Source organism: Ixodes scapularis, unplaced genomic scaffold (genome assembly GCF_016920785.2).
Source record: "Ixodes scapularis isolate PalLabHiFi unplaced genomic scaffold, ASM1692078v2 PGA_scaffold7__128_contigs__length_106722199, whole genome shotgun sequence".
Lineage (NCBI taxonomy): Eukaryota > Metazoa > Arthropoda > Arachnida > Ixodida > Ixodidae > Ixodes > Ixodes scapularis.
In genome coordinates, this window is record NW_024609882.1 from 101,103,366 (window position 1) to 101,116,705 (window position 13,340).

The 13,340-nt window shown below is 45.4% G+C and overlaps 1 non-coding gene across 1 annotated transcript; it reads left to right on the plus strand.

Moving 5' to 3' along the window:
* The first annotated feature begins 12,589 nt into the window (after window positions 1-12,589).
* Window positions 12,590-12,671, plus strand: Trnaa-agc. Its single transcript has one exon. It is a non-coding gene; the product is annotated as a tRNA-Ala (tRNA).
* The last annotated feature ends 669 nt before the right edge of the window (window positions 12,672-13,340 follow it).

Genomic DNA, 13,340 nt, shown 5'->3' on the forward strand with positions numbered 1-13,340 from the left:
ACACGCTTCTAGAGCTTGGCAAGCTTAGTATAAAAAATAGAAAAATCGGAAACCGCGAGAAAGACTGCAGTGTCCCCTTGCGCCCTGGGTTATGAAGTTTACTCTTCTCTAAATGCAGTGTTTGGGTAACCTACTTGAGGAAGACGCGGCGAGTATCCTCGTTATTTCCTCACTTTCTTGCGTTGTATATTCAAAGATTTTTGAGTGGGACTAGGCCGTTTTGAAAAGTCTGACCCAGTTATTCGCGTCCGTCATTGTTCGATCCCATCTTCCGAGCGTTTATTGGACACGAGGATGTCGTCAGCATTCGGCGTGAACTCGGCTGAGTTAAGATTGGACACGGGCACTTCGTAACCGCTCGACGAGGAGTCGGATGCAATCCCGCGCTGCGGCTTCAAGCAGCGACGACCGCCAATGTTGCTCGAGGGGCTTGCGAAAACGCTCTCTTCCGAATATCGCATACTACGTCCCTGAGGAAAACGATGCGTCAAAGGTGCCCACTATAAACACACCGTAAGATGTGATTTTCAGCACTGTCACATACTCTTGAGGTCGCCATGTAACATTTGAGTTCGCTAAAAACATTCCTTGGCACTGAAGTCAATACAAATTGCGCAACGCGGAAGCATCTTTGAAAGTAGTAGAATCACATGTCCAAGTACTCGTACGCTGCTAAAGATATTTAACGGGGAAGGTAGAAGGCTATAGTACTCTTCATACATTGTGAATCATGTGTTTACTATATTATCCTAAACACTTTGTCTAATATATTGTCCACCACTGAATAAACAAATCCGGGAGTTTAGATATAGACTGAATTTCGAGATACCAAATTAATGTATGTTCAATTCCTGGAAGTGCTTTGCAATGTCCTCCCATGCGAAAATAAAAGTGTATACCTCACTCCCAATTTGTATGCCTCTTACCAATTTTTAACACAGGAGTAGTTATTTCCGCATTTTTAAAACCACTCTCAATGTTTGATGAAAATTTTTAAACGCGATTTCATAATCTTATTAAACTTCACCTTGAACTCGTCGCATTTGCACAGGTCAGCTCACTGGACTATGTCAAAAGTGAACCTTCCCTGTTCGGAAACAAAACGTTCGCAGTTTCGGTTACACTGGCGGCTGTGTGGTACGAACCAAAGAATACTGCGTCCGAGGAAGACTTTCAAATTGGAAAAGAGTGCAACAAGTTATGGCCCTCCTCTATTTCCGAGGTAAGCAACTCAAATATCACACTGGTAAGAAACAACTGGAGGAGGTCTCATTTGTCACAGGTATTAACTAATATAGTGGCCTAATTTTATAAACAATAACGTCCCTTAAGCCTTTATAATTGTGTCCTGGCTGAAGAGGGTATCCAAATAGCGCACAAACCGGTGTCTATTCTTGGATGACTCATGCCACGCCCAAAAGATCGCCCTGCTAAAGAAAGAGCCAAAGGCGTTATATATATCAGATACTTGCCGCGTGTTGAATATGAGAAGACGAGAGCCCATAAGAGCACGAGCTTGTGAGCTAGAGCACTCGGGAAATTTGTCGTTCTGGGATAAATAGATGCGAGCGGTACGGAGCGGTTCTAGTAATTTTCTTAAACACTGGCGCCGAAACCCGGGATATTTTGAAGTACCGCTCCGTACCGCTCGCATCCATTTAGCCCAGAACGATAGATTCCCCGGGTGCGCCAGCTCACGAGCTCGTGCTCTTATGGGCTCTCGTATTCTTCTAATATTCAACATCCCCCCCCCCCCCCCCCCCCCCGCCGGCGGCAACGACGGAGATGATCCCACCTCGAGCAGATAAATGCACTGAACAGGACAGCGTAGTTCCGAGCCGTTGGAGAATCGTAGTGCGCATTCTCAAGTCACGCCATGTCTGCCGGAGGATATCTTCGTTACCCAACCAAATTTCCATAGCAGACGAGGCATGTTGTCGTCTTCCACGATAACCACGTCGCCGACCTGTAGTCGAGGCAGTGTTGCTGTGGTGCCGGACTTTGCCCTCCTTGTACCGTACCCTAACATATTGCAGCAGTACTTGGCATCGAGCTCAAGCACCTTGAACGATATCGCCCCTCCGACTTACGAAGGCGCGTTGAGTTTCGGGAAAACTGCATAAGACCTCGCGATGGAATAGGGCTCCTGTTTCGTGTCCGGCTCGGCAGTGGTCGACGAGAGCGGCGTACCCTGTTCTGTCACAGCTCGAGGCGTCATCCTGGGAGGCGAAGGCACGACCCTAAAATCTGCTCCTCCTCTCTCAGCCTTAGCTGCACGTTCCAATCCAGGCAACTGAAGCTTGAAAACTTTCAGGCATTTCTCTAAAGATGGCGGCGGCTGTTCTGACTTATCTATTAGCATTTTTTTGTAAGACGGAAGTGGAACAGTCGTCCGGTGCAAAAGACTCGCCTTCGTTTGGATCACTCTGTCCTTCGTTTTCCGCTCCTCCCTGCAATCCGTCGTCTGCTTCTCCTTGCCCTCTGTCGTTTGCTACTTTCCGCTTGGCACCCTCTGCTTCGATTTCGTCCCAGTGGGATTCATGTTCAGATTGCTTATCCCCCGGCTTTCAAAACAAAATTCTGCTTCTCATGCAGGCCTCGTGTTAATAGAAGTTCTGCAGCGTATTGCTATTCTCGAGGGAATTACCTTGGATTGTACAAATTTATGGAAGACTGTAGCTGGTCGGATTCTTAAATAACCATATAGCTGACTCAGCTACAGAAACCTTGACAAATCTATTGTAAAGAATCCAAGCGACATGTTTATACCGACACGGTTTACGCGCTCTTCCCATTACCCTTGCTGGTTTTCAAGGGAGTTAAAAATCGCCACACGAAAGAAGCTTCACTGTCATCGTTTGTATAAAAAAACAGGATTGGAAATGTGGTATCAGAGGTTCAGCATTTATCGCGGTCTGGTCAAACCACTATACGAACTAGATAACCAACTCTACCTAAATGATACTGAGAATAACCTAAGAAAAATCCCAACAAATTTTGGCGCTTTACAAAGCAACATTTTTGTAACAATAAGTCAAATATTTGCCTCCGAGACGATAATGGTTGTCTGTGTTCTCAGGCCGATATTGCTACTCGTTTTTCTGAGTATTTGAGTTCCTGCTATTTTTCTTTCCCACGAGCAGCTCTTTTAATTTCGTTGACGTTGAGTGTTTCGATTGTCCGTCTAAATTTACTGTTTGCATTGAAGACATATTAGAAGCTATGAAAGAGCTGGAACCCAAACTATCAACTGGCATTGACGGCATACCTAGGTTTATTATAAAAAATTTTGGTGTTCTATTTTTGCTCCAGTTTTAATGCATATTTTCAACTTGCCTCTTGCACAGGGTTATTTTCCCGAACTTCGAATATTCTCCGCAGTTGTGCCTATTTTTAAATCCGGTGATTTCACATTGGTTAACAATTATAGGCCGGTTTCACTGTTATGTGGATTTGCAAAAGTATTTGAAAAAGTAGTTCATAAGCGCATTTACTTTTATCTGAGCCCGATGATAACTGAAGCTGAGCAGGGATCTTTAAAGAAGACGGGAGAATCTATATTATGGTCATTTTTAAATTTCTCAGCGCCAATAGTGTCCAGTAGGGGACAGATAGATGCGATTTATTTCGACATGTCGAAAGCGTTCGACATGTTAGTCATGACTTTACTTCTACAAAAGCTCGCTCTCCACGGTTTCAGTCCACATCTGTGTGCATGGTTTTCTAGTTCTATAAAAGGTCGTCAAAACTCTGTTCGTGTTGAAGAAAGCTACTCCGACGGGCTTTTTTTCTAAATTCGGGGTGCCACAAGGCTACATCCTGGGACCGTTTTTTTTTTCTTCTTTTTTTTTCTTGTTTTTTTTTTTGTGTTAGTGACGCAAAAATTCTCTTTTCCGTTGATGTTAAGCTATTTTGAGGTGTGAGGTCAGTATTGGATTGCAATCCTCTTCAAGCTGACATAGAGCATGTTCCAAATTGGTGCTTCAAAAACCACTTGTAGTTTAATCTCGAGAAAACCTAACATATTGCACTATCTGGAAAGCGTGAATTCATTTCTTTTTCTTACAACCTTGAAGGCGCCTTGATACCTCGGGTATATTTTGTAATTTTGTAAGGGATTTTGGTGTCCGTATTCATAGTTCACTTTTTTTCAAAGAACACGTGTCTGTAACTGTTAATGCTACGTTAAGAGTGTTAGGAATGATTTTTCGGTTATGTCGGCGGTTCTTGTCACTCTCTTGATTTTTGCATTTGTTTAGTCACTAGTTAAATCACGGTTAGAATTTGGCTCGGTAATCTGGAATTCATTATCTCATGGTCAGGCAACAGAAATCGAAAATGTACAAATCCGGTTGATAAGAATTGTGTATGACCGCTATATTGGAAGGAGGTCTTTTTATCATTATGAAAGGGTACTTCACCGTTTTGCATTATATTAACTTGCGGTGAAGAGGCGGTCCAGAGATTTTGTTTTTCTTCATAAAGTTGTCTGAGGTCACATCAGATCAATGCATTTACTACGATCCATTGACTTCCATTTTCCATCAAGGGCTAGCCGGAATGTATTAACGTTTTATCCATCTTGCATGTCCCCTGTATCCCCTTTGTCCCGGATTCAATTGGCCTTCAATAAGGAATATCACCTGGATATTTTCATGTGTCTTCGAGATTTACCTTGCTTGCTCGTGAATGGATGTCTTTCGCCTAAATATCTTAATGAGATTTTTTGTGGTATTTGTTTTTACTATTTTAGTTTTTGTGGTATTTGTATTTTAGTATTATTGCGCACCACAGTGAAGACTGAAAAGTTGTTTGTAGGCACAGAAAATAAGGAATTATTTTTAATTATTATTATAGAGGTGCTCCCTGAACTGCAGCAATGTGGACATTTGATCCAGTTGGTTCATGGTCATAATATAAAGCGTAAAAAAAAACGACAGCACGAAAAGGACAGTAAACAGGACGAGGCGCTCGTCCTGTTTGCTCTCCTCTTTGTGCTGTCGTTTTTTGTGTCTTTGTGCGCTTTATATTATGACTCTCTGGTCTACAGGGTTCCCAGACGCCCCATCTTTTTGTACTTAGAACGGCTGGACCCTCGCCGCCTCAGGGGTTTCCCCTGTAAATTGAGGGGTGAGTGCCGTAATTTATCGTCGACAGAGGGCGCAGTGCCACATCTGCTGCCTCGGCGAATCCGGTATCTGGGCGGGTCGGTGGCAGCCCTTTCCAACGACGCAGAGCAAAAATACGACTGCGAAGACCGCGTGATACACACGGGTTTTCTCTGACGCGAAGTTTCCAAGCCGCCCAAGGAAGATGTGGTGCTCAAGGCGCGCTATCTAACGCCAATGAGCGGAGTATATTTTATCCTCCTAGTGAGGTATTTGGTGTGCACATTGAAGTAGGTACTCACGCTTTGAGCCCCCCTCTACTCCGCAATTATTGAGGCTCCTGGGTGCCTCCAGGTAACACACCGTGAATCGAAGGTCACGCGCTTTTCCATTCGGTTTTTGTTTGTTCCCGATACTACGAACAACAATACCAAAAGTAATCCACGCGTAGTTCATTTTAGTTCTGCGTAAAACAGCACGGCATTCTGATACAAGCTTTGTTTCACTCGACTTAGAAAACATGTGTTCGGCTGTCAACTAACATCCGGGGTTTGAACGTACCACGTGTATAAACTTTTCGAAGATACATAGGCGCTGTGCACTCAGTGGCGGTTTTCTTGAAGTACCTGAAAATGCAGTTCCTGATTGAATAGAAATATAAGTGACATTGAATTTAATGCGAATATCTGCAATATACGGTTATTTATTATATACAAGTAACTGACTTTGTAGGCAGGTTTCAATGATATTGTCTTCTAGGTAAAAGGAATATTTGGTGTTCCCATTGAAGTTGGGGTGTCGGAGCTGCAAGTGTGCAGTGAAAATGAAGATGTGTTTTTTTCAGCATTGTAACACCCCTGCTGTAACGCCCTCGGGCAGTGCGGGGTAATCTCTGAATAAACAAATAAAGAAAATAAAGAAATTTCCGATGCAAAAATAATATTCTTATTCTGATTCGGATTCAGATTTGTGTAGCGAAGAAAGACTACACTGGTCGTCGTTTACCCGATCAGCAAGTGAACTTTGGATTCAACATTGGCACAAATGCTAGCGTCTTTTACGAGACCCCAGACACTGTCAAATACAAAGTAAGTGCTCTTTACATTCATTATTTTTGCGGTATTTAAAAAAAAAATAAAAAAAACATTATATAAGCTTGTACATCATACAAACTAGCACGTGTATGTAACTTTGTGCTCGGTTTCGTTTTTACTTTGAGAAGACAGTGAGAAATGCACTTAGTCATTGCCGATTGCGTTGGCATCTTTAGACAAAAAGGTACTCAGGAGCATATATTCATACCTTGCGGTCAACCTTTGGCGCTATTTGTGAAGTGAGCGATCGTAAGCGTCGCTGTGGTCGGCCCATCACAATGGGCGAATGCTAACTATGACGTCAGCAAAGAATGTCTCATCGACGGAAATAAGAGGAATGTAAGAACTTCAATTTTGACGGTGTTGGCAGTGTTGCTTTGCGAGCGCTATGCTTTCAGGCTTCGACCATGCCCATTACAAACACCATCGAAATTGTTGTTCACATGGTAATGACGTCACGAAAAGTAACCGAACGAGGGCGCCACCGAAACATCTCGCCGCTAATAAGCAGTGCTGCACGGAGCGGCGCTTCAAGGAACGACGTTCCTGGAACGTGTTACTTTTAGGGGAAACGGGGGAAAGCAGCAGTTCCATTTTGTGACTGTGGAACTTGGAACAGGAACTCGTTACGTTTTCGAGGGAACGGCAGGAGGAACGGCGGTACGTGCTGCAATTTTACCCAATTTTAGCGGGTTCTCAGACTTTTTATTAACATTAATTTGATCCTCTGGCTTTATGGGATGTGGAAGTACCCAAAGACAGTCGAAAACCAATAACTGTAACAAATGTGATTGTGACGGAATGACACAAAGCTTGATGCGGGCATGTTCACTTGCTTGCGGTATATTATTTACGAACTATAGAGGTCATCATTTCATGCAATTTTGAAAATGAAGCCTAAATATAAAGCCAGTTCAAACATTAATAAGTAATGGTAACGAGGTACTTTTTAACCGCTGGAACTTGTAACGAAAACTGATTCCGAGATTAAGAAGGAAAAAGAAACCAGCGTTCTTCTTTTGTTTTTGGAAGACCGCGTACAACACTGATCATAAGCGCGTTTAACAATTTGCACAATTGATTGCATTCCTCTTTTTTACCTCTCAAAAATCGAAAACGTGCAGAGACGTTTCTTCCGTATTGTATATGATCGCTATATTGGCCGCAGTGTTTATTATGAGTATAACAGGCTTTTACGACGATGTGATTGTACCACACTAAGCTCGAGAAGACTTGAGCGCGATCTAGTTTTTTTGTATAAATGCGTTCATGGTTGCATTGACTGTTCGACCCTTACATCAGCTATTAGCATATATGTACCGCGAGTGCTTTTGAGGGTCAATCCCACTTTCTCAGTTCAAAAAATCAACCTCTCCAGTCCCATGAACCGCATCCGACATTTTTATAACAGGTTCAGTACAACCAGCATCGACATCGACATTTTCAACTCAAGTGTTCAAGCGTTTAGGTGTTCTCTGGCTGATATTTAACTGTTACCTATTTCCTCTTCCCCCATAATAGATATTAGCTGTTGCATGTGCTGTTGATTTCTTATGTGTGTTTCTTTTGACTCTGTGCATCATTACATAGGCTACTCGCCGTTCATGAGCACGAAAAATAAATGAATGAATGAATGAATGAATGAATAGCGGAATTTATTTATTCGGGTCCTACTACTTACACATAAAATGCCTGCCGAGTTTGGAAGAAAATGTGGGAGGCTAAAGTCATGGATTACTTGTAGCAAATCACGCAAGACGTGCCCTGAGGATCGGGTAAAAATGCGAACACGATAAAAGCCGGTGTTAATACAGCGATATCCGTTATGAGCCTGAAAACAAAAACCCCTAAAACCGACCATGGTTTTCTCGGAATTTGATTCCAGGTTGCTCTACTACAAATCCACGACGGCTGCTACAATACGCCGCCTTATAAAGAGCATGTGTTCAGGATAGTCATGCATACGATTCTGGCGCAGCGCCTTCTTGATGGTCGCAATTGCGGTGACGGCGCATCACCCAACTTGAGTCTGACGCCGCGTCTGTTAGAGGGCTTCTGTGTGGATAGCATACGTTAGTGCGCGACTCTCCAAGCATACACCGGCAATGGCTCCTCAACGTAGAGTGCAAGATACGTAAAGATATACTACACTCTAAGAAAAAAGGGAGCGCGACTTAGTCCCTCGGGGGACTAAATGCGCTGCCACCACCATTAGTCCCCTAGGGGAGCAACTGTAACGGGAGCAACTGTTGCGCCCCGTCAGTTAGTCCCTCGCACTAGCACCGTTGGGACTAACTGTTGCACCCTTTCAGTTACACCTCGAGGACCAACTGTTACACCGTTTCAATTGAACCTCGAAGACGAACTGTTAGACCCTTGCGCTTGGACCCCTGGGACTAACTGCTACACCGGTTCAAATGAACCCCGAGGACTAACTGTTAGGCCCTTGCACTTGGACCCCTGGGTCTAAACGTTGCGCCCTTGGATTTAGGCTTCTGGGACTAAAGGTTTATTTTTTTCATTTGGTCCCGTGCCACAAATCTCCCGAAACGAAATTGTGGAGTTCAGGTTAAAAGTAGCTTTATTGCCTCGTAGATACACATCGCATTCAAGGATGACTGAAGTCAAAGTTCCAGGGCGGTAGAATCCACGATAAGGCCAGATTCCGAAGAGCGCACTTGCGTCGACGATGGCTTGGACACTGGGACGTCTGCCCAAGTCGGTCGTGGTCCCAGCACCGCTTATTGGGGCTCCGGCAGCTTCTTTCCTGTTTGCGAGGAATTTGGATTATTAGTAACAGGGCAGCATTAATACCGAATCGCTTGACAAATATATCAGATATAAGTTATAACACACGCATAATAAATTAACAAATAGGCTGCATAAGTGATACAATGGTTCACATCCAACACGCAGTCTGTTGACAGCAGACCAGCGCAATATTGATTTTAGTAGACCGTTCGCTGCGAATTACAGACCCAGCGCGTTCGTGCTCAAACTATGCTTCAAAGTGACGGCATGATCTCCCGCCATCAACGCGAAAGTCTAGTGTACAATCGAATAAATGTCTCCATTAATGCCGGTTCTCACACGCAGCGAAGCGCTGATGTAGCGCTGCTCACGTGTCATGAGCTACTTTTCGTCTGCCGTGAGCATGAGTTTTGTCGGTGCGATACAAAGCTTTTGACCGATCCCGTCAGCACGCGCTTAGCGCAAGGTCAGCGTTATGCCTGTAGCGCTCCGCTGCATGTGGACAGGCGTTTATGGTCAAGCGATCCTGCCAGGGTCTGCGAAACACACACACACACAAAAATAAGCCATCGGTAGAACTGGCGTTTCGCTCGATACGATAGAATATGAGGTCTCTGTGCCGCATAACAAAATCAGCAACCGGGGTGCCAAAAAGAATAGAGCATGGCGCGCGCTTTGCAAGCTAGAGAACGCGCTCAAAAGAAAACACTTTCTGAAGCCACAGTTAATAAATACACCATAAACAGAAGCACTTCGACATACCTTAATCGAGTTCCCTTGGCTTGCGACGTCAGAACAGATCAAGTGCAGTGCTTCAGTACCGCGAATCCAAACCCGATCCCGGCATGATCGGAGACGACACAAGGCGACCAGCCTCCGACGAAGGCTGTATTTCGACTTTCAACTTACTAAAAACAGGTTCTTTTCAAACAAAGACACTTCCCGTTTTCCCGACGGACCCCATCTGACCAACGCCCAACCCTCCGCGTGTACAAGGAGCAAAGAATGCGGGGTAGGGGATTGGGGGGAGGGGGCAGTGCGCGCAGAAGATAATCTCTTTTCCCACTCCCACTGCACACGACACAAGGACACCGAAGAGCTCCAAGGACGGGAGACGGTCGCCACTTTCAACACGCCGGTCGAGTGACCTCAAGCAGACACTTTTTTTTCTTTCTTTTCTCTTTCTCTCTTAAGCATTTTCAACTTTCTCAAGTGGCTTTTTTTTTTTTTTTAGTTTGCATTTATTTTGTATTAGTAGGGTGCTGCCAGGTGTGACGTTCCGGGCGTGGTTCGTTCTTCGTAGTTCATCTGGATTGTTTTGGAAACAGCGACGACGATGGCATGAAGGCGTCTGGATACTGCCCCTGAATGTGCTCTTTAAGTGGAACGTGCCGTGCATCAAGTGTGTCGTTGCGGATTTTAGTTCGACATTGGACTACCCAGAAAGGTTTGTCACACAGAGACGGAGGCGCGTTCCCACCGGCGATGCGATCTAGCCGCGCGATAACTTCCATCGCAAAAGCGACCATCGCGGGCAAAAAGCGACGCGATTGGAGCAGTCGCTTCTCGACTCAACTTTTTTGCGATGCGATCTAGTCGCGGAGCGGCTGAGCAAATCAACGGCGTTCGGAGCGAGAGTTTTCGACAAACGACTCGCCAACGAAGGCGTTGGACTCGCTTATCGCACACGCCGGTGTGACCATCTAATTTTTTTTGCGATGCGATCTAGTGGCATCGCGCGACTGCTTATATCGCCGGTGGGAATGCTCAGTTTTAGGGATTGAAATGACCATTTATTCTGACTGCGAGACTCCGGTGTTAAAAGCGTGGCTTCTACAAACTGTTAAGTTTCATTTTTAAAAGAAAAAAAGTGTTAGTATTTGGAGGTGTTGCGTTTGGATGAATGCACATTTTTTGCGCGAAGGCAAATTACGTAAATGGGACTTCTGGAATGTCAACAGATCGTTTTTGAGGAGATAGTTGGAAGAAGTCGAGTCAACACATTCGTTCACTCGCTTTCACACAACGCGTGAAGCTCTACCATGCAATGTCTTAACGTTCCTGGCACATTAAACAAATTCGCCAGTTTCGTCCGAGTTTCGTCAACACTTTCAGCCGTGCTGGGATGAGTCTCGCCGATCCCCAAGGCAAGCGAAATAGCATCCGTCCTCCTGGCGAACATTCCGTTTGCATTCGGGGACTAAATCATACAGATGCACCCTGTCTGAGGGGGACTAATGGATGCTTTTGCTCGCGCACGCCTATCGGTTGGTCCCAGTCGAGCGCAGTTAGTCCCCAGCTTTTGCGCACGGTACCTAGCTTGAGCCAAATGGTCCTTTCGAGGAGCAACTGGGAGTTCAGAGGACCAAATGCTGCCGTTAGTCCCTTGAGGTCAACTTTTTTCTTAGAGTGTATGGTCCGATGAGGTGTCGCAGCTCTCCTCTCTGTGACTGCACAGTCCAGATTCACACAGGGCTACTCGATTTTCGTAATGCCAACACTAGACCGATCTCACCAGCTAGTTTGAGTACGCCACCGCTGCCGATATGCATCGTGGAAGCTGTAGTCTTTTTGCATGCTCGACAACCCTGCTGGAGGTTTGCCTGAGCAGACCACGAGGCAGCATGAGCTGTCGCGTGGACTGGCGTCTGCCTCCTACTAACTACAGTTATGGCGGTGTCACGCATGCGTGGAACGCTTGGTGGGATCGGTCTATTTAAAGGGTTCGTGCAACAATATTGGTCTGGAACGTTTCTCACTTTGCACAAGCCTACTGTCACTAGTGGGACCCAACTACAGTGAACTAGAACTATAATTAGTGAAAAAAAGACTGAAAAAGGCAGCGCGTTCTGCTGTTGTTGGAATCCCGGTGATATCGTACTGAGCCCTGCCACCCTTCTGTGTTCGCTAAAATAAAAAGTAAAGAAAAAAACTCGGACGCTTGGCACAAGCTCCCGGCTTGTGGCTGTCGTACGCGAGCAAGGCTATAGTGGCTTTTCACTGGACACCATATTTGAGTGCGCTGGTCATAGCGCATGCTCAGAACTTTCTCACATTAATAGGCCGCTAAGAGCAGCAATCTTGAAGCTGCTGAATACACGTTGCAAAAATAGCTGTGGAAGCTGGCCATCAGTACGCGCTCAACAGTCGCGCACGCAACTATCGCCGCCAGTAAATCCTCCCTGTGCTCCCTGCACCCTTAAGCTGAGACTGCAGTCAAAGCTATAAGCGCGAGCTAACCCGCCCTTCTAATATTCGAGATCTGCATCCCTAGTGCAAGTACACGCGTTGTGTAAAAAAATTGACCGCATCTCCACGTGGTAAATGATGTTCATTGGGGCGAAGCTCTGGTAGTGCTTGTCTGCGTAGACGCTGAGCCCCAGCATGCCGAGCCTTTTGTTCGTTTTCCTCCATGTCAGAAAGAGAATCTGTGGTATGAAACGTGGTTATATACACATTTGAGCATTTAACCGCAGCGCCCTCGCGTCTATAAACGTTGAGCCAATGTATTCAAAGTTTAGGTCGATTATATACGCATTTGATCGCAGCGCCCTCTCCTGTATAGACGTTGAGCGGTTACATGAAACGTTTCATCCATGACATCCCCAACTCTTGCCTAGTAAAAAAAAGAAAAAAACAGTCGTGGCCGAGTGGTTAAGGCGATGGACTAGCAATCCATTGGGGCCTCCCCGCACAAGTTCGAATCCTGTTGACTGCGCAAACACTTCTTCTTTCTTTCTTCATCATATCTTTTTGCCCTACACGAGCACGTTAGCACGTGAGCACGTGAGCTCACTAGCACGACCACGAGCACGAGCACCAGCAAGATCGATGTGAGCACGGACGCCGGACGGACAAGGCTAAACCCTTAAGGAGCTTCGCCCCTCAAACTACTCAAAGCAGCGCCCTCGTGTTCTCGTGCTAGTGGCATTGGCTGCAGTCTCAGCTTAAAAAAGGTACGGCAACAAAATGTTTGCACTTTTATTTCTTTTTTAAATGTAGTTCATGTTTTGCTGGCCACCCAGAAACACTAGCCTAGTCTAGTGTTTCTGGTTTGTAGGCAGATAAGTTAAGAAAAGTAATTTTAAAACGAATGAACAGATTTCAAAACTGCATCTGGTGGCGGTCTGTCAAGCTACGTTGGAATGCCATCACTTCTTTAGTTCCTAAGAAGTAGCACCAGTTAGCGGCAGTATGGCTCTCTCGTGGAGTCACTTAGCTCTTCCTTTCTCCTTCCCCATCTCCTATTTTCTTTCTCTGCTCTTCTTTACGTTTCCCTCTGTTCTTCGGACGGGACATCGTCGGCGTTTTTCCCGCATGACAAACTCCGTCCTCTCTACTCCTTCACGGAAATCCTCCTCCTCCTCCTAAATGTTACTTGACGGAA